Here is a 22,041-nt window from a genome sequence, read left to right on the forward strand (position 1 = left end):
CAACAGCCAGCAAGTTGGTGTACTTAAAATAAGTAAAAAACTTTAGATTCTAAAATTATATTTTTTTAGATATTTCAGAGAAATACTACAAATTTTGAATTGTCATTTATTTTTGACAAATAGCAATGTTAAGACAAATTAAACTTATTAAACAAAGATGTATGAAGTCAATGTTTTTAAATATATTAAATTGCTATGCATAAAAGGCTTTTTAAATATAATTCTAGGGAAGCAGATTTATAAACTCAACTTTTAGTATTTATGATCTGTACAAGTCTTTTCATGAAAGAAGACAATACTATTCATTCACTAACAAACTCTCAGATGCAATTTTGAAGTATATTGGAGGTTAGAAGTGATAGGTTATAAGTAACCCATATTGTCTTTGGGACCCATCAGACAATGAAAACATTGGCTAGGACTAAGGAAATAATCTTTGGCCATTAAAGTGATCCTTCCTGTCTCTGCCTACAAAGCATTCCATTCTTAGCAACCATTTCTCTTCTTAAAAGATTCTAAGCAAAATATTCACTGGTGATAATAATAAGGAGGAGGAGAATATTGTGAGAAAATTGTTTGTTAAGGGAATAGAGAAGTATACAACTAGAGATATGAAAAATTGTGCTCTATATGTGTAATAAGAATTGTAATGCATTCCACTGTCATGTATAAATTTTAAAAAAAAGAAAATGAAAATTGGGTCAACTAATTTACAAAAAAAAAGGAGATGGACTTTAAGAAACTTCAAAATATAAAACATCCATAATTGAGCTGACTACTTCATTGACTCCTAGAGTACTATTTTTCTCAGTCAGGAACAGACTTTACTCCCAGATTCATGTTCAGATTTCTAGTTCTGCCAATTAACAGCTGTGTGAGCTCAGATAAGTACTTTATTCTCTCCATGCTTCAGTGTGTACAATACTCCTTCACAGTAATTAGATTTCTAAGCCATTCTCTAACTGCTTATAGCCCTAAAAAGTATTTATTCATTTTCTCATGAAGTCTTTATATAACACTATATTTTAGTGATATGATTTTTAAACATATGTGACCATAAATCATATACTTCTTTATCCAAAAGTAAAGAAATTATTAACAAAAGGTATTAGAAAGCATCAAATTTTTTTTTTGTGATTTTTTTTTGTTTTTTTTTTTAATTTTTTATTGTTGGCTGTTCAAAACATTACATAGTTCTTGATATATCATATTTCACAATTTGATTCAAGTGGGTTATGAGCTCCCATTTTTACCCCATATACAGATTGCAGAATCACATCAGTTACACATCCATTGATTTACATATTGCCATACTAGTGTCTGTTGTATTCTGCTGCCTTTCCTATCCTCTACTATCCCCCCTCCCCTCCCCTCCCCTCCCCTCTTCTCTCTCTGCCCCCTCTACTGACATTCGTTTGTCCCCCTTGTATTATTTTTCCCCTTCCCCTCACTTCCTCTTGTATGTACTTTTGTATAATTCTGAGGGTCTCCTTCCATTTCCATGCATTTTCCCTTCTGTCTCCCTTTCCCTCCCACCTCTCATCCCTGTTTAATGTTAATCTTCTTCTCATGCTCTTCGACCCTACTCTGTTCTTAGTTACTCTCCTTATATCAAAGAAGACATTTGACATTTGTTTTTTAGGGATTGGCTAGCTTCACTTAGCATAATCTGCTCTAATGCCATCCATTTCCCTGTAAATTCTATGATTTTGTCATTTTTTAATGCAGAGTAATACTCCATTGTGTATAAATGCCACATTTTTTTTATCCATTCATCCATTGAAGGGCATCTAGGTTGGTTCCACAGTCTAGCTATTGTGAATTGTGCTGCGATGAACATCGATGTAGCAGTGTCCCTGTAGCATGCTCTTTTTAGGTCTTTAGGGAATAGACCGAGAAGGGGAATAGCTGGGTCAAATGGTGGCTCCATTCCCAGCTTTCCAAGAAATCTCCATACTGCTTTCCAAATTGGCTGCACCAATTTGCAGTCCCACCAGCAATGTACAAGTGTACCCTTTTCCCCACATCCTCGCCAGCACTTGTTGTTGTTTGGCTTCATAATGGCTGCCAATCTAACTGGAGTGAGATGGTATCTTAGGGTGGTTTTGATTTGCATTTCTCTGACTGCTAGAGATGGTGAGCATTTTTTCATGTACTTGTTGATTGATTGTATGTCCTCCTCTGAGAAGTGTCTGTTCAGGTCCTTGGCCCATTTGTTGATTGGGTTGTTTGTTCTCTTATTGTCTAATTTTTTGAGCTCTTTGTATACTCTGGATATTAGGGCTCTATCTGAAGTGTGAGGAGTAAAGATTTGTTCCCAGGATGTAGGCTCTCTATTTACCTCTCTTATTGTATCTTTTGCTGAGAAAAAACTTTTTAGTTTGAGTAAGTCCCATTTGTTGATTCTAGTTATTAACTTTTGTGCTATGGGTGTCCTATTGAGGAATTTGGAGCCCGACCCCACAGTATGTAGATCGTAGCCAACTTTTTCTTCTATCAGACGGCGTGTCTCTGATTTGATATCAAGCTCCTTGATCCATTTTGAATTAACTTTTGTGCATGGCGAGAGAAAGGGATTCAGTTTCATTTTGTTGCATATGGATTTCCAGTTTTCCCAGCACCATTTGTTGAAGATGCTATCCTTCCTCCATTGCATGCTTTTAGACCCTTTATCAAATATAAGATAGTTGTAGTTTTGTGGATTGGTTTCTGTGTCCTCTATTCTGTACCATTGGTCCACCCGCCTGTTTTGGTACCAGTACCATGCTGTTTTTGTTACTATTGCTCTGTAATGTAGTTTGAAGTCTGGTATCGCTATACCGCCTGATTCACACTTCCTGCTTAGCATTGTTTTTGCTATTCTGGGTCTTTTATTTTTCCATATGAATTTCATGATTGCTTTCTCTATTTCTACAAGAAATGCCGTTGGGATTTTGATTGGCATTGCATTAAACCTATAGAGAACTTTTGGTAATATCGCCATTTTGATGATGTTAGTTCTGCCTATCCATGAACAGGGTATATTTTTCCATCTTCTAAGATCTTCTTCTATTTCTCTCTTTAGGGTTCTGTAGTTTTCATTGTATAAGTCTTTCACCTCTTTTGTTAGGTTGATTCCCAAGTATTTTATTTTTTTTGAAGATATTGTGAATGGAGTGGTTGTCCTCATTTCCATTTCAGAGGATTTGTCGCTGATATACAGGAATGCCTTTGATTTATGCGTGTTGATTTTATATCCTGCCACTTTGCTGAATTCATTTATTAGCTCTAATAGTTTCTTTGTAGACCCTTTTGGGTCTGCTAGGTATAGAATCATGTCATCTGCAAATAGTGATAATTTAAGTTCTTCTTTTCCTATTTTGATGCCTTTAATTTCTTTCGTCTGTCTAATTGCTCTGGCCAGTGTTTCGAGAACTATGTTGAACAGAAGTGGTGAGAGAGGGCATCCCTGTCTTGTTCCAGATTTTAGAGGGAATGCCTTCAATTTTTCTCCATTCAGAATGAGAAAGCATCAAAATTTAAACCATTATATCACAGTTCAGGTTTGGTTGGTTGGTTTCTTGATCTTTCATCAGAAAATTTAAATTGAGCCCAAAGTAAAGGATCAAACAATTCAACATGAATAAATACAAACTGTTATCATTTATCATTCAAGTAAGTTACTCAAAATAGTCTTTAGGAAAAGTGTCAGCATCATTCTTACATAGAATGCCAAAAAAGCATGTCCATACTATACTTACAGGCTGCAATTTCATGGTATTAGGAATTGTTAGCACTTCCTTTGACAATAAATCAAAAACAAATAGCATATTTTTGACCACCAACTGTTCTCGGTGACTACAAAATATAAATTCCAACTGAGAGGTCACCTTTTTTATTTGCATAGCAATGCACACTGTATTTTATCAGCACTAATCTCATTATATTTTCTCCCATATCCTCAATTTTCCAACAAAAATGTGTACACAAAGCCAGGCGGGTAGTGCCCACATGTAATTCCAATGGCTTGGGAGGCTGAGGCAGGAGGATTATGAGTTCGAAGACAACCTCGGTAACTTAGCGAGGCTCTAAGCAATTTAGCAAGACCCTATCTCTAAATAAAATATATATAAGAGCTGGGATGTGGCTCGGTGGTTAAGTGCCCCTAGGTTTGAGCCCTAGTACCAAAAAATATATATATACACAAAGCAACAATTCAAATTTTGCATCACTGGTTTATGTAAGTTGAAAGATCTGTTAGTTTTGCTCTTCTAGATTGTATACTATTGATATTGTCAAAAAAAAAGAGCTAGACAGTAGTAGAAGCAATAAAAACAGATTTTTATTTTTATTTATTTATTTATTTATTTTGTAACCAGCCCTTTTTATTTTTTGAGACAGGATATCACTAAGCCACAAAGGCCTCACTAAACTGCTAAGGCTGGCTCTGAACTTTCGATCCTCCTTCCTCAGTCTCCCAAATCACTGGGATTACAGATGTGGGTCACCACACCCAGCTTTAAAAACAGATTTATTCAGAACTAAAAAAGAAGAAAAGGGGAAAAACTTCAGTACAGAATAAGCTCAATTCCAAATACTACAAGAACAAGTGGGGATTTATAGCCAAGGAGCAAGACCGGGTGGGGTAGGGGAGATCAGTGAATGGAAAATTATAGGGTTGACTAAACAGACCTAACAGGATTCTTGCTGAAGGCAGGCAACTTTATAACAGACTGTCCAGTTCAGCTTCCAGGAATTCTAGGGCTAAAGGAAAGTTTTAGTTTGCAATAAATGCCAAGTCAGGAGGGCAAAAAAATTGGAAATGTTAATTTGGAGAATTTAGTCAACTATGGGAGAAACGAGAAGAACTAACAAAATATATATGATAGCAGGATCCAGTCAATTTATAAGCTGATATAAATGAACAGGATTAGAACTTAATAACTCACAAGTGTATTGTTTTCCATTGAAACAAAATTTCTCTCTACAATTATCTTCCATTTTTACTGTTATTTACAAAATAGGTCTGGTCTCATTATATTCAGCCTGATTATTTACTTAATGACAGCAAGAATAATAATTGATCATTTAGGGCTTTGGGTTTGTTTTGCTAAAATTTTTTAACAAGAATCTCTGATTAGACTTTTAAAAGCCTCTCAAAGAGTGTAAGCCAAGCCACAAATTCAACATCAGGATATTCCCATGTTAAATATAGATTTGTGTAAATTCTTCTCCTAGGTTCCCCAAATATCCTGTTTCCTGGGCCTTCTAGCAAGTGGCTTTCCTTACTTACCTGTAATGTTGGCAGCCCTAGAAGCCTGGTACTAGGACAGTTTTTCCAAGAGAATTTTGTAAGCATTGACTTTACAAAGTCAACCTGAGTCCTCAAAAGTGTCTGGACACATCTGATTCAATGCATCATTCTCAAATATAACATTCCATCCAAACACAGATTATAAACCAGTTTTTCCAATCATGCCAAGGAGAACAGATTCTTACTGAATTGAGACAAGTAATTGTATTGCCATGAAAATAAGAATACTCAATTGTGTTCATCCAAATTTGAAGAGATCAGGTAAAGAGAAAAGATTAATATTTCATTTCTTTTTACAAAGCATATTTTGTAAAACAGGATATTTGGGGAACCTAGGAGAAGAATTCATACAAATCTATATTTAACAAGCTATAGCTAGGTTGAGAGAGGAGAAAGTAGGTTCTTTGGGGGGAAAAAAAAAAAAAAAACATTAAAAGCCAGATGTGGTGGTGTACTCCTGTAATCTCAGCTACTCAGGAAGTTGAGGCAAAACGGCCACAGGTTTAAGGTCAGCCTGGGCAACTTGGCAAGACCTTGTTCTAGGTTCAATCCTCAGCACTGAGGAAAAAAAAAAAACCTAAGTTAGAAAAAAAAAAAAGATGTAATTTGCAAGGGAATTGGTTATTTCTGTGGCATACAACATTTAAGCAAGAGCTAGAATTATGACTGATAGCCTGATGGCATAAGATATTGGAAAATTTCCATAAAATTTATACAATTTCTGAAGTATCTGAAGTATTTATGGTAATAATATTTCCTCATACAACTATCACCTGAAAAAGGTTAAACATCACTTCTTATTTGACAATGTTTCTGTAAGGAGCATCTGCCAAGGACATGCTGGGACATGCTGGGACTCACTAAGTTGCTGGCCACAAGGAACAACAACCATTGAACTGCTTAGTCATGTCTGCTTGCAATTGATAAAGAGGTATAAAGGGCACTAGCCATAGGCGTGCTTAGCAATGACAGGTTACGAATGATAAGGAGCACAGCTCCATGAACATGTGAAAAGGACATGCCTAGTTGCAATTACATCACCTCACTGGACATAAACAATGGATGCTGACTTTTACTGGGTGTAACCAATCACCAACATACACCACCAACTTGGAATTGTATTTAAATTGCTGGTCCTGCCATACTGAAGAGTTTTGCTACAAGGCCATCAGTGAGATTGGCGACCTTTCTGTCCATCCCTGGACCTACTCCACCATTCCCTGGTGTCCAGCCATCAGCTGGAGAGAACTACCAGACAAGGACAACGTCTGCTCTTTGGCTAAGAGAAGTCATGTGGCATCGGAGGTATTTTGGAACTGTGGTTGCCCTAGGATTGTGTGATTTGCTTATAGTGTTTAATTAATGAGCAATGAAAGCTAGTTGGGGTACTTTTGCATTAATTGTTTATCTGCTTATAGTGTTTAATTAGTGTGCACTGAATGCTAGTTGGGGTGTTCCAGCACACCCAACACTTTTTGCATTAATTGTTTATATTTGATGAATGGTGTGATCGAATATACATTTGCATTTAAAGACAATCCACCTCTGAGTAGTTAATAGCGCCACTTGCGACAGTTTCCCATACATTTTAATACATATATTTAAAAACTGTATATTTTACAAAGTGAAACAAAAATTTTCCAGGGGCCCTCTGGGAAATACAAGTTCAGCAGAGTTCAAGATTTCACTTAGGATTTAATTTTAGAAAGCTGTCAAAAAGGTCAAACAATTTGAATACTTGATTAAATAGGGTCACAAATCACTATGAAACAATACTTGAATTCTATTGAACAGAGATGCCAAAAAAAACTAGCAAATATTTTCATAAGACAAATAATCTTTGTTCTGTTGGAAAATTACTAAGAGGATAAAGAAAAACTTTTTATATTCTATTATTTATAATAGATCAATAATCCAAGAAAACTTTGTTTTTATAAAGAAAACCAAACTCCAGTTTTACATCAGAAAGCTACTAGTCTCATTTCATTTAAATTTTAAAAATAAATCCATTCACCTTAGCCAACTTCACAAATAGAAAGTTACTTTTCTGTAAGCCTTCTACATCCTTCCATATCTATTCAGGTTTTATTCTATATTTTTTTTTCTTTCTCATTCTAGAATAACCAGTCATCTTATTTTAAAACAAAATCACTCTCATTTTTCCTTAAGAACAAAAATATCCTTCATATTTTACATATTGTTTCTTTTTTAGTAGTAGTAGTAGTGTGTGTGTGTGTGTGTGTGTGTGTGTGTGTATATACATATCTCCAAAGCCATCACTAACTCTCAAAAAAATTCACATTTGCCCTTAAATGTATATGCCTTGCTTCACTCCAAGGCGTGTTTCTCTTGAGATAATCCACATTCTCCCTTGAATGTGTATCTGCTTTCCTAAATAAATCTCTGTGTCTAAAAGGCACAGGCTGAAATTCTTTTCCATCACATACACAAAGAAGCCCACGGGTCCTAAGTCAAGGTCCTCCTCTCCAGGAACTCTTTGGACCTCCTCCAGGGAGAGTTTAACCAAGTGCATACAGCTGACAAATACAAAACTGGGATTTGAGCCCAGGCAGCACATGTTCTTAACCAATATGCTATGGAGGTTCTCATTTGTCTATTTAATAACAATGGTTTTCTAGATTGGCTACTTTGAAAATAAAGCAAAAGTTTCATATCATACAACACACCAGGGACTACAGAACTACATAATAAAAATAAATTTGCAGACAAGAATCATGTATCTTCTATTTATGTTTTGTCTTTTATTTATTTATGCAAAATAACCAAACTTGCAGATTCATTTGTCCCAACATGTGTTCTATCTGTACTGACCTTATTGTGATTTCTGGCATACATGTTACTATTTTACCTCTATTTTAAAGGCATCAGTTAGCCACTTTAGAAATGGATTAATTCATTTTCTAAGGTAGAAATATGATGCAATTCTATTGTAATAATAACAATAAAAGCAAATCTAATCAAATACACAATAAGTCAATAATGACATTAAGATAGTAAAGTAAGAGAAACTATTAACTGAATCTTAATTGACGTGAACTGACATTAATTGACATGACCAATACTGTGCTTATGTCAAAAGCATTAACTTTTTAAATGATTATTGAGAAAATAAAAGAATTTTCATAAAAATCATAACTAAATTTTACATTTCAAACTTTGTGAATATATTTTTTAAATGGTTTCATCATTTTCTTTTTGCAATGGTCAAACCATCTGGAAGATACCTGATAAAAAGTTAATATTGAAATGTAGGTGCTCAGACCACACTTTGGAAGACAGAGAGGCTGGGGAATATTCACACAAAGTGCCTGGAAATTCTAAAAATTCATATTGTCCCCTACATTAGATTTCCTGCATTTTAGTATCCAATGGCATGATATAGAGAAGGCACAATGAATACAAATGAGTTGTCTCATGATACCACAACAAGGGTACTATAGCCAATGGACATTTTTCATTCTGAGGATGCCTAAAACGTCAGTTTAGTTTTAATCCATCCAAGTGGATTAGATTAAAATTAATACTCCCTCTCCCTTAAAGAAAAAGCAGATAAGTAGGAAAATACCATGCCATGAAAGCAAAAACAAAGAAAAATCATGAAAATATCTATAGAAATAAAATTAAATTTATAAACAAGATGAGCAGAAAAATAATTTTGGCTTAAGAGGCTGCAAAATGTACAATCAGGGAACCAGAGGAATTCCAAAAAGGCAGGCTGTGTTACTGAGCTATCTCTTAAATTCAATCAGCCTGCTGATCTCCACACCTCTATCTCTTATATCATCATACCTGGCCAATAGCCAACATACTTGCTGTTCCAGATTCCTCTCATATACATACATACACAAATCTCCATACTCCAGCATATCTACTCATTCTCAGATCTACAGTTCTTGCTGGGAGTGGCGGCTCACGCCTATAATCCTACCAGCTTGGAAGGCTGAGGCAGGAGGATCGATGGTGAGTTCAAAGCTAACCTCAGCAAAGGCAAGGCACTAAGCAACTCAGTGAGACCCTGTGTCTATATAAAACACAAAATACGGCTGGGGATGTGGCTCAGTGGTTCAGTACCCCTGAGTTAATTCCCTAGTACCTGAAAAAAAAAAAAAAGTATAGTTCTTTTAGGTATTATAGATGTTACACTAGAAGACTAACTCTAAGCTGGAGGTTAGCAACTTCACTTTTGTGCTGAATCTTCAATGCTTCCTCCTTCTCCTCCCCTTTCTTCTTGTATCAGTTAGATTTTATTATTCAACAAACCCTTCAAAAACTTACTTAAAGCAACATTGGTTTTATTATTGTTCATTAGTCTGCTCTAGACCATATCACTCAAATCTGGTTGGCAATCAACAAGCTGGATACTCTTGGGAGCTTTAGTTGGAATGGCTTTTCTTGGCCTCCCATGGCCTCTCATTGTCCAATATGCTAGCCTGGGCTTGGCTTGGCATGACAACAGAATTCAGATACCAATGTGCATGCATTCTTTAAATCTCTGCTTGGGTCACGTTTTTTGTAGTCAAAGCAAATCACATGAAAAAAGTCCAAAGTTATTGTGGAAAAGCAATAAACAAGAGCATACACAGGAAAGTATGATTCTTTGCAGTCTTTTTTGACCCGATTTACTAAACATGTTCTGAGTTAGATTTTCTGCATCCTTGGTCCCAATATTAGTTTGATTGCAGTGTTTTTTGATATGAAAGCATTTATTTGAGACATTTTGATTTTATAGAAACCTGGTTTATACTGGGTTTGGTTCTTTTTTTAAATGCCACTTCAGTATTTATCTTCTATTTCCACTAGATTTCTAATAGATACTTTGAGGGACTCATTAATTTTTTGAAGCTCTGCTGTAGAAATCTAACATAAAAATACCTGTGGGAAACAAGAAGGCAACATAAGAGAATGAGACCAGCTTGGTTTAAAAATAAACAAAATGTACTATGGTATAAATTGGAAAACAAAAAATGCCATATCCAAAGGATGTAGCCTCAACTTACGTGTCATATGAGGATGTGGACTTTGTGTTTCCATACCTCCTTGTTTTTCAAGAAAAATAGGAAATATAAGTTTTAATGTGAAGTCTCCTAATTTTAAATATTAAAATCTAAATTTTTAAATGCAATATATTTTTCAGTGGCAGGGATCAAATCAAGGGCCTTGTGCATGCTAGGCAGCAAGTACTCTCCCACTGAGCTATAGCCCTAGCCCCCAAATAAAATTTTAAAAACAATGATAGTGTTTAAACTAAAGAAAATTGTGGCATATTCCTATATGTACATAGAAAATTTATGTCTGATTCATTTTATTGTCTTTCCTATTCCAAATAGGAGTTCTTGAATTGAAGCTTTCCTTCACTCTTTTTGTTTTTGTTTTTGTTTTTTTGGAGTACCGGGGATTAAACTCAGGGGCACTCTTTGTCAGGATTAGTTTGTAGCACAAGGTGAAAAGAATGGGGATCTGCTGCTGAGATTTTTCATCCAAGGAAGCTCTATGAAAGGTGAAAGAGTTTTAAGCCAATTAAATAAGTAGACTGCAAAACTGGAATAGCATAGCATGCATATGAGAGAATGCACAAGCACATAAGGGAGTTCACTGTATCTTCAAATAACAATGAAGCTGGATGCATACCTATAATCCCACCAGCTTGGGAGGCTGAGGCAGGAGGTTCTCAAGTTCAAAGCCAGCCTCAGCAACAAGGAAGCCCTAAGCAATTCAGTGAGACTCAGTCTCTAAATAAAATACAAAAAAGGCCTAGGGATGTGCCCCAGTGGTTAAGTGCCCCTGGGGTCAATCCTCATATCAAAATAAATAAATAGGGCCTGAGGTTGTGGCTCAGCAATAAAGTGCTTGCCTAGCACATCCGAGGCCCTGGGTTCGATCCTCAGCACCACATAAAAATAAATAAATAAAATAAAGGTATTGTGTCCAACTATAACTAAAAACTAAGTATTAAAAAAATAAATAAATAAATACACAAATAACAATGGAGCCATATATACGTCCTAATTCTAACCTCTTTCCTATAAAATAAGGTCAAATTTTTATACATCTATTTTATATGTCCTGTTTCTCTATGTTAATATTTTGAATTATTGTAACCACCCTAAGGTACTAAAGGAAATTGAGGGACAAGGAGATGAAGTAAGTAACTTGCTCAAGGTCTTAAAACTGACAGCTGAGATTTGAGCCCTAGAAGCCTGGTTCCAGCATGTGCTTAATCACTTACTGCCTCATAATAAAGGTCAGCCTCATATTATTTAAAAGAAAAGATCTAAAAGTTCTTTAAATAATGGCACACTTCATTCATAGAGGATTTCTTTTTCTTTTTAATTTAACATGACTATCTGTCAAGATGTTTGGGGTGGGAGCTTAGGAATTAAAAATGTATATTTTTCCTACTATTATAACCTCCTAAAAATCAATTCAGTTAAAACATTAAGATATGATTATATTTATGGCTCTTAACCTAAAGCTTATGTAAGAATTATGCAACATAATACCTGAAGTAACATTATGTAAAAAAAATCAATTAAGTTTATATGGTTGTACTCTAAAATATAAGGAGAATCAAATTAACATAGTAAAAACACACACATACACACACACACAAAAAAAAAAAAAGGAGACACAAATCTATGCCCTTCGGGTAAAATGTATAAAATCCCAATTTATCGCAATTTGGTATTTTGCCATTTCACAAAGTACAAATTTTCAAAACTACATTTCAAAATTTATACAGTAAACATTTCTGTAAGATATCTGAAGTATAGAACAAATACCTAATTGATTAACAAACATACCAGGATCTAGCAGACAGGCATATCTATTATAAAAGCACAATAAATAAGAATTGATTGACCAATTGATTATGAAATGTGTTTAAGGTGACTTGGTTTGTTCTACAGGTGTCTGAATTCACACAGTAAAGCACTTGATAATGAACTTCTCTACAGTAACACATTCAAAGCTATAAAACTAACTTCATCAGTGTAACTTAAATGACAAGTTGAAATATATCCTGTAGTAGATACTAAATCTAAGCACAACAGAGTAAGCAGGAATTACAAACCCAAACTTAGTGAAAAGAAAAAAGAGAACTTAGAACTGTATAGGTGCAGAAACCAAAGTCCTGAAAGGTTGTTAATTGCCCAAGGTCACAGAATTAGTTGGTAGCAGTCCAGTATTCCTTTCCCTCCACAATGACAAGTCACACATTTTGCATGTTATTTCATAGTTTAATGTTATTTAAAGGGATATCTCTATTTGTGTTACAACTATATATGTATGTGCATTATCCCCTCTTAAAAGAGTCAGTAAAGGATGGTTGCAACAAGGACAGATTCTATAAGAATTATGCCTAGATTTTAATCCCAGTTCTGTCACTTACGAGCCATGTGGTATCTGTCAAATTTAATTTCTCTGGGCCTGTTTCCTCACTTATAAAATGGGAATAGTACCTACATCACAGGGTTGTTGGGAGAATTAAATGGACTATGACATAGTAAAGTATGTGAAACACTGCCCTTCACATAGTGAAAAAACAAACAAAACAGTAAATGTTATCATGCTGGAGGAGGAAGAGAAGTATCACCAATCTGAAAGTTTGGGCAGAATCGCTTCTTTGTACCATACAGGCTATCCAGAAAAACATATTTTTTTAACCTATAAAATATATATACATATATAAGATATTATACATTATAAAATATATTATAACATATTACTTTGCAAAAACACTGACTATGCTCAAATATCCCTCTCTCCTACCAGGTAACCCAGATGTGACTCCAGCAATCAGCAGGGATTAGAGAAGAAAGTCTCTCATGTGAAGCTCAGAAGACAGTAAAAAAAATGGATAAGCAAATATAAAAGAAAAAATTCCAGGAGTCAAGGAAAACTATGAAGAAGTGTGAAGGATAACCTGAGATTAGAAGCCAGCAATCCCAATGCCATTTGGGAGAGAATGAAACAGGAGGGCCTAGTGTCCACAAGGAATCTAGGTTAACTGACTAGAACAGGGGTGGCAGCCTCTGGCTTTCCATTATGTGCAGCCATGGCAGGGCCCAGAAGAGATCACTCAAATTTAATGGTGCATAGCTTAAACTGACACACCACGTTCAGGAACAATCTATTCCTGCTTTCTCTGCAGAGTGCTAATATCTGCAACAAACACCTGATTTAAACTGTGTGTAAAGTTAAATATTAAATTACCAAAATGTTTTCTTTAGCTCCAGTACTTTTTTACTACCTATCTTTAATTTTCTCCCAAGTTTCCTTGAACATTATGGTAATAACTACTTTATTACTAATCTTGGTTCATCTTTAACAAATGTTCATTTTTATCATTAATATAATTTATTAACAGCTAAATTGCACTTGGCACTGTACCATGTTATACAATTTAAACATATAGCTAATGCCCACCAAACACCAGTGAAAGAAAATCACTGACCTATCTAATCAATTAGTAGGATTGGATAGGAGCCTGAATAGAAACAGATCCCAGAGGAAGCTCAAAATAATCTTGACTGAACTAAGACTGTGGAGACAGAAGAGGGGAAATGCCAGAACAAATACTCAAGAGGCATATTTAACAAAGTATTTGGTCTCACTGGAGAAGGGAAGATAGAAATTGCTGAGGTTGACTTGCTGATTTCTGACCTAGGTGGCTCTGAGAAGCAATAGAGGTGGGAGAACTACTTTGGAAAGGAAGGTAATTAAGTCAGTCTTGGATATATTAAATTTGGTTTCCTGCAGAATATTCAAGTAGAGGTATTACAATAGGTCTTGGTGCTTATAAGAATGGTTTTCATGCTAGAGATGGAGATTTGGGAGAAATCACATGAAAATGGTCCTGAGTGGTACATTAAGAGTATGCATGTAAATGAAAATGGACCATAGAGAGAACACTGGAGAACTCCAACCTTTATTTGCAAGGCAAAGAGAAAGAAAAAAGACACAATGAACAAATTCTTAGAAACCAATAGAAGCCTACGAGGAAAAAGTTTAATTTTTTTATTTAAAAAAGGGGGGGGATATGGATGTATAAGCAATGTGATCCTGCAATCTGTACACATGGAAAAATGAGAATTCATACCCTATTTGAATCAAATGTATGATATGTCAAGATCATTGTATTGTCTTGAGCAACTAATAAAAATAAATAAATAAATAAAGGGGGGGATTATCAGCTTCAAATGTTACACACTGAAAATGTACTATTAGATGGAACAACTGTCATCATTGGTTAGCAAGAACAGGTTCAATAAATCTAATACAAGGATGTGCCCACAACTGAGCTTAAACCATTAATGCCTTACAAGATGACAGAGAAATAAGAAGAAAAAAAACTGTGTTCTTAAATGACCCCATGAACTTGCAGTTGACCTGAAAAGTAAAGCAATAACTTTAAAGGTTAACCTTCTTTTTTAAAAAATTCTTTTATTCATACATTGCAATTCTACATAACAGTGGGATTCATTATGCTATATTCATACTTGCATATGACATTATTTGATTAATCTCATTCCCCAGTATCTTCCTTTCCCTCTTCTCCTAATTTACCAATCCAGCAAATGAATATAGGAGGGGCTGGGGTTGTGGCTCATCGGTAGAGAGCTCACCTAGCACATGCAAGGCCCTAGGTTCAATCCTCAGAACCACTTAAAAATAAATAAATAAAATGGATATAGTATAATTTGTCTAATAAATTCCTTATGAAATCAGGCACAGTGTTGTATGCCTGAAATCCCACTGGCTCGGGAGACTGAGACAGAAAGATCATATGTTCAAAGTCAGCCTCAACAACTTATGAGGTGTTAAGCAACTCGGTGAAACCCTGTATCTAAAAATAAAATACAAAAAAGGGGTAAGGATGTGGCTTAGAGGTTAAGTGCCCCTGGGTTCAATCCCCAGTACCAAAAAATAAATAAGTAAATTCCTTTTTGAGAACCCTTCGGTTCATTTTCCATTTTTTATCATTAAAAATAACACTATACTATAAAGACCTTTATATTTACATATAAATGTATTTACATATAAATACATTTACATATAAATATAATTACATATAAATATAATTAGTAATCTGTAATTATTTCTAGGGTTTCAACTCCTAAAGTAGAATTATTAAGTCACACACAGATTTTTGATGCAGACTGAAAGATTAAACTGCTTCATTTACCTATAGATGAGAGGAAAAACAAACAAACATGTCTTAAGACAGGTGAGGAAGTGATTATATGCTAAGATGGCTATAGAAAAGATAAGGCCTGAAAAGGCTATCAGATTAGAAAGTCTGTTTATCCACAGTTGAATTATAGAAGTTATATTTCATTAGGTTTCCTATCTTCCTTAATTCTTCCTTAACTCTTTGATTCCTCTAATTTTAGTCAATTTCAGTTTTACTAGTCTCACAATTCTACCAATTCTACTCTTAAAATATCTTAAATTCACTCCCTTTTCTTGACACTTAGCCCAACTCCCCCAGTGTATTAAGGATTAAAATAAATAAAACCAAAAGATAAAAAAGTCCCTGACCCTAACCTGTCTTTATCAGTCTTACTTCCCACCACTTAACCATCACCCTTGCAAACTTTATTATAACTAGATTGCCATTTACTTTCATCCCCTTGACAAATATATATTTTAGGGGGTAGTACAAATATAAGATGGGTTTGTGAATTCTCCACTACTCAAAATGATTTCTTCATTCATTGTGTATATAGCTTACTTGTTTTATAAATGATTCTCAATCATTTATATCATTTAGATCCATGTCTTTTCCACATTGACTCCTTCCAGATTCCTACCACAATGACTGACACATGGTAAATACTCATTTACTAAAGGAAGCAAAGGAAAACTGGAGGGAACACTACAGGAGAGAGTAAACAAAGAAACTAATACAAAAGACATATTCAAATCAAGAGAAATCACTTAAAATATTTTGTTGACCTATAATAGAAAAATTTATATCTAATGCAAGTTTCCATGCAGAAATGGTAATAACTTAGACATGATATTTTAATTTCCTGCTTCAAAAATCACTAACCTTCAAATCAAGCTTTAATTTTTGATCATTAATTTTTTTTTTTTTTGAATTGGGAATTGAATCCAGCAATGCTTAACCATTAAACCACATTCCTCTTTTTATTTCAAGACAGGGTCTCACTAAGTTGCTTGGAGCCTCACGAAGTTGCTGAGGCTGGCTTTGAACTTTTGATTCTCCTGCCTTGGCTTTCAGAGCCACTGAGATTGCACATATGTGCCACGAGCCCCACTGTTCTTTAATTTTTATGATAGTTTGACCAAGTGGATTCCAGAGAACCAGGCAAAATATTTTGGAGGAAGGCCCAAGAAATCTGACATTTGGCAAGCTTTAAAGTGATTCTTAAATATACTAAATTTAGAGAATCGCTATTCTAAATTATTATTTTGTACATAAAATCACTGACATAATCTGAAATAATACTGGAAGCCCTCCAAATTTATAAATATGTGCCCATTCACAGAATGTAAAAGTTATTGACTTAATGACACAGTATCTTCTTGAACTTCTCTACATTATCACAAACATGAAAGCATATATAACTCCCATCTATATTTAAGATGCTGGTAATGCTTAATGTTATAACCCACGTCGTTATTTTAGAGGTAATAAAATCAGTAGAATTTAAGATTAAGAAATCTCCAACTCTAGGATATTTAGGGAAAATAAATATCTGTCCCAGTATACTTAGACATTCATCTTCCTGAAACCATGGAGCCTGCACCCTCTCAAAATTGTCCTTCAGTGATTTTTTTTTATGATTAAGATCAGACTTTAAAAACTGATATGTAAAATCATAAACATTCGTATAACCATCATCTGTACTAGATGTGCTAGTCTGAAAGGAAAAAAAATTAACAAAAGACACTTTTTTTAAAATGTTTTTATTTCTTCTCACTCTTAGCAAAATAGTTTAAGGATTATTTTGAAAGCTTTTCATACATTAATATGCAATTTTAAAAAGAAACAGCAAATTACTCAACTAATAACAAATTGAAATTGTAAGAAATTTTCAGCAGTAGACTTTACATGAAACTTTTTGCAGTAGAATATTTCAAATGATATAATCAATAGTGTGCCTACATACAAAACTATCAAAAAGTACACATCATCATATTTTGCAACCTTCTTTAGTGTGAGGATGCATGATATTCGTTGTTCTGTGGAATACATATAAATGATTATTTATTGTACAATAAGCTATGTGACAGCTTTAAGGTAATTGAAGCATGTAAAATATTCTCTCTTTAGCACATAAGGATTACAAATTATAATAGTATTTTTCTGACTATATTAAGATACTAGATACTTAAAACATAAACTTGAATATCTAATAATCTGTCAACCAATTCAAATATTAAAATCAATGAGACAAACATTATTAACCCTGAATTCATTAGCTGGCCAAGATACACAAAATCTCAACAAATATACAACACCCATGCATAGTCTAAAACACTAGTTTTAAAAAGGGTGGGGTCAATCTATAAGTAAGTCACAATAACCCGACAGGGAAAATGTCATGGCACTTAAGTAGATTGACAGTGGGCACTAAAGCCATTAACAAAAATATTCAATTCGTCTTTTGACCATATATATATTAGACTTCCCCCTTCTTCCCACCCAGGTCTCAAATGCTTTACTGTGAATTTTCTGGAACTTTTGCTCTGAGATCAGAAATCTTGTGTATAGCCTAAGCCTGTTCTCGGAAATGTTTTCTTAGCTTCTTAACTTCACTGACATTAAGCTCTCTATTAAGAATACAATTCATTTTAAAAAGTGGTATTTTTTTTTAACTTTCAGCATATATCCTAAGAGGTAGGGATACATGCTGAAAGTTAAAACTTCCACATCTTAAAAAAAAAAATTCCCTTCTTTCCCTCTTTGCAAAGTAAGAAACATGAACATATAGATAGTGAAATGGCTTGGACTAGAGATTAAAGCAACCCTTATCAAATGGTTGAAGACCAAAATAAAAGGAATCATCACGGTCTTTAGACAAGCTTGTAGAAAAGAATCAGCTACAAACTGTAAAATAAGTTGTTAGGAACTTCTACTTTCTTTGGGGCCCTGCATTTATGGGTCTTTTTGTTACAACAATTAAATATATACCACAACCTATGGCTTTTCACTAGGAATAAAGTCTTAAGTCTCTATAGCAATGTCAGGTCCTACAGGGTCTTACCAGTCTTCTCCCTTTCACTAGCTTTGCTCTAACCCAACTGAAAGCCAGTTATAGATGCTTTTACCTAGATTTTCATATGGTTGATCTTTTATCTAGCTTATAGTTCTTAGTCAAATGTTACCCCTTCAGAAAAAAAGTTCTGTTATATATCCCATCCATTTTCTTTTAACATAGTCCAAAATTATTTGTCCATCAGTCTTTTCTAGCTAAAATGTTAAGTACTTTGACAACAAAAAAAAATCTTCTGTTTTATTAATGATTATACTTCAAATACCTGAAATTTCAGTAAGTAATGTTAAATAAATGTTTTTCTAAACGATGAAGTTATCTACCTCATCAAGGCACTGTCTACCTCAACCTGGGCTACTCTTCACACAGTTCTATGTTCCTTCCTGTACCTCAAGTCTCTGATTAAATGTCAATGCTTCAAAAAGTTTTCTCTGACCAAACTAACTATATATCCTTGGTTCCAACTTCAGCCCATCACATTCTCTATCACTTCACCCTATTTACTCCCTTCATACTTTAAGAGTATCTTGTTTATCTACGTATCTATTGACCATCTGCCCCCAAATATGTAAAGTGTGATCACATCAGTAACCTCATTTGTCATTTTCACTCCCAGTCTTATTTGCCTAGAATAGTGTCTGGTACTTAGTAGGTGCTCAATAAATTTTTGAGTGAACAAATTAATGATTGGAAATATGTCTGTAAAACAGTGTAAGTCTTTGATAACTTGTGATATTAACAAAAAGCAAAAAATAACTTCAAAATAATGTTTACCCTGAATCATGAACTACATCCAATAAAAACACAGGTAAGAAAAAGAACAAGAGGGAAATTAAATTTTTTCACCTCGAGGTAGGGAAATTAAAATAAATTAATTTGTTCTTGGTATTTAAATTAGAAAAACATAGTCTCAAATATTTGGCAAAGTTTAAACACAATTTTCAGCAAAATTAAAAATAAAGTTAAACCTCTACACACATATACATACACACAAAGAAAGCATCCAGCATAATAATGGCAATAAAACATTTTAAAAATGCAAAAAAAAAAGTTATACTATGAATGAAAATAAGTCAGATTCCTCTAGTAAAAGTTAAAATTTAAAAAAAAAGACTCTCAAAAAGGGTGAAAATTCTTTAAGGGAAAAATTTAAAAAAAAAAAAAAAAAAAAAAACCTCTTAAAGAAGGTAAAGATATAGCCAGCAAATGAAAACAAAAAAGAATTGGGGGGAGGGGGGGATTTGTGACGGGTTTTTGCTATTATGTTTTAAATGTACCCTGCAATGGGAGGTCAGAAAAGAGGTAGAATTGGATATCAGAAAACAGAGGAGAATGATTGGCAAAGGATATTTTTTGACATCTTCATTAAGGGATAAAACTGTAGATAAATTATAATGAATTTCAACTGTTTCAATATTAATAATATCTTTACACTAAAGAAACATTTTGTTTCCTATCAATTGATTTTTTTTGAAGTGTAGCATACATGCAAAAAAGTCACAAATCAATATTATACAACTCAGTAAATTATCATAGTCAGATACCCATGTAACCACCACTCAAAAAACATAACATCACTAAACAGAGAAGTCCCCCGATACAACTTCATAATCACTACACCTTCCTTCCTCCTTCACAAAATCAAGCACCATCCTGAGATCTTTTGAATTTTATACCTTCACATAATATATGTCATTTTGTGTGTGGTTTATTTTGGAAAACAGTATATATTTGTGCAATTTATTTTTTTTATTGCATGGGGCTGTAATTTGTGCATTTTCATTGCAGAAATCACAATCCATTTATTCATTTTACTACTGATAAGCATTTATATTTCCAGGTTTTTGATACTTTGAACATAACGGTACTTGTCTTTTAGTGAACTTGCATATTTGTGTACACGTGCGCACACACACACACACACACAGAGCTTTATTAAATAACTACCAACTTTCAAAAGTAATTTTTCCAACTTACACTCCTACATGCAGTAAAAGTTGCACTGCTTTTTTAAATCTTTTTTTTTTCTTTTTCAGTGTAGAGAATTGTGCATGCTGAGCAAGTACTCTACAATCCCCAGCCCTGCTCTTCAAAATTTGCTGTCACTTAAGTATTGTTCATCTGTTTAATTTTAGTAATTCAGGTGAAGTTTGTACTGTTATCTCATTATGATTTTAATTGCATTCCCCTGATAAATAATAAGGCTTTTCATATATTTATGGGCCATTTGACTATCCTCTTTTGTGAAATGCCTGTTCAGGTCTCCTTCCCATTTTTTTCTATTGGGATATCTGTCCTTTTTAAAATGATATATAGGAGTTTAGATAATACAGACACAAGCCATTTGCCAAGTATATGTATTACAAGTATCCTCCACCTATTTGGTTTGCTTTTATCTCTTTCATTGTTACTTTTGATGACAGAAAGTTCTGAATTTGTCAATGGTCAAAAAATTATTTCCTTTATACCACTAAGTTTTCTGTCCTGCTTAAATACTACAAGATGATGAAGATAATCTCTTATCCTATAGAAGCTTAATTATTTTACTTTTCACACTTAGATCTTCAACTAGTTGTGCATGCTGAAAAACAGGGATCAAGCTGCATTATTTTCCCAATTTGTGTATCCAAATGATCAGCAACTTTATTGAAAATATTATTTTAATTGATGAAATGTAAAATCCTCTACAAAAATATCATTAATTTTAAAGAATAAAAAATGTAGCACTAAAACATATTAGAAACAATGAAAAAAATAACAAACACAACAATGTAAAACTTTAATTCTTATAAGTACATGATAGTTGAAGCAATCAAAAAATTGAGACTATCAGGATAATGCATGTAATATGTGCATATATATACATACGCACTCTCTCACACACATATAGCACTGTGCACTTGACAGAGGTGTCACCTTATTTCTCAGTGTGTGGGGAATATTTTAAATACTGATATTATATGTCTCATAAGAAAAAAATCTTGGTAAATTCTCAAAACAAAGATACTATACATGCCTTATTCTCTAATCACATTATTATAAAGATAAAAATTAACAATTGTATTTTGAACATATGGACCATTTCATAATTTAAGATACCCTCCTAAGTAACTTTGAAATCAATGAGGAAATCACAGCTACTAAATTTTATTGAAAACTAAAAAAAATAAAAACAGCATATATCAAATCATATGGCATTTAGTCACAACTGCAATAAGAAGCAAAATTAGAATAATAAAGCTTTCACAAAAAAAGAAAAATAAATTGGAATATTAAATTGTTACAAAGAAAAACCTGAAATAAGTAAATTTTTTTCAGTTGCAGAATAGAAAATAAATGTCAGTGCTTCAAGAAAAACCAATAAAATACACATACCTTCAATCTGATTAAATATCTAAAAAGATAAAACACAAAGCATAAAATTGATAATAGAAAGGGCCTTATATTACATAAGGAGGGGATAAACTACTATAAGAAAATTCT

At 33.7% G+C, this 22,041-nt stretch overlaps 1 protein-coding gene and 1 long non-coding RNA gene across 6 annotated transcripts in view; one reads left to right on the plus strand and one right to left on the minus strand.

Moving 5' to 3' along the window:
• Macrod2 (mono-ADP ribosylhydrolase 2) overlaps positions 1-22,041 on the minus strand; it is a 1,986,218-nt gene that overhangs the window by 1,915,763 nt on the left and 48,414 nt on the right. The window lies entirely within an intron of this gene.
• LOC114079336 (uncharacterized) lies at positions 6,272-14,608 on the plus strand. Its single transcript, XR_003580473.2, has 2 exons — positions 6,272-6,598; positions 13,085-14,608. It is a non-coding gene; the product is annotated as an uncharacterized lncRNA (long non-coding RNA).

The sequence above is a fragment of the Marmota flaviventris genome, chromosome 2 (genome assembly GCF_047511675.1).
Source record: "Marmota flaviventris isolate mMarFla1 chromosome 2, mMarFla1.hap1, whole genome shotgun sequence".
Lineage (NCBI taxonomy): Eukaryota > Metazoa > Chordata > Mammalia > Rodentia > Sciuridae > Marmota > Marmota flaviventris.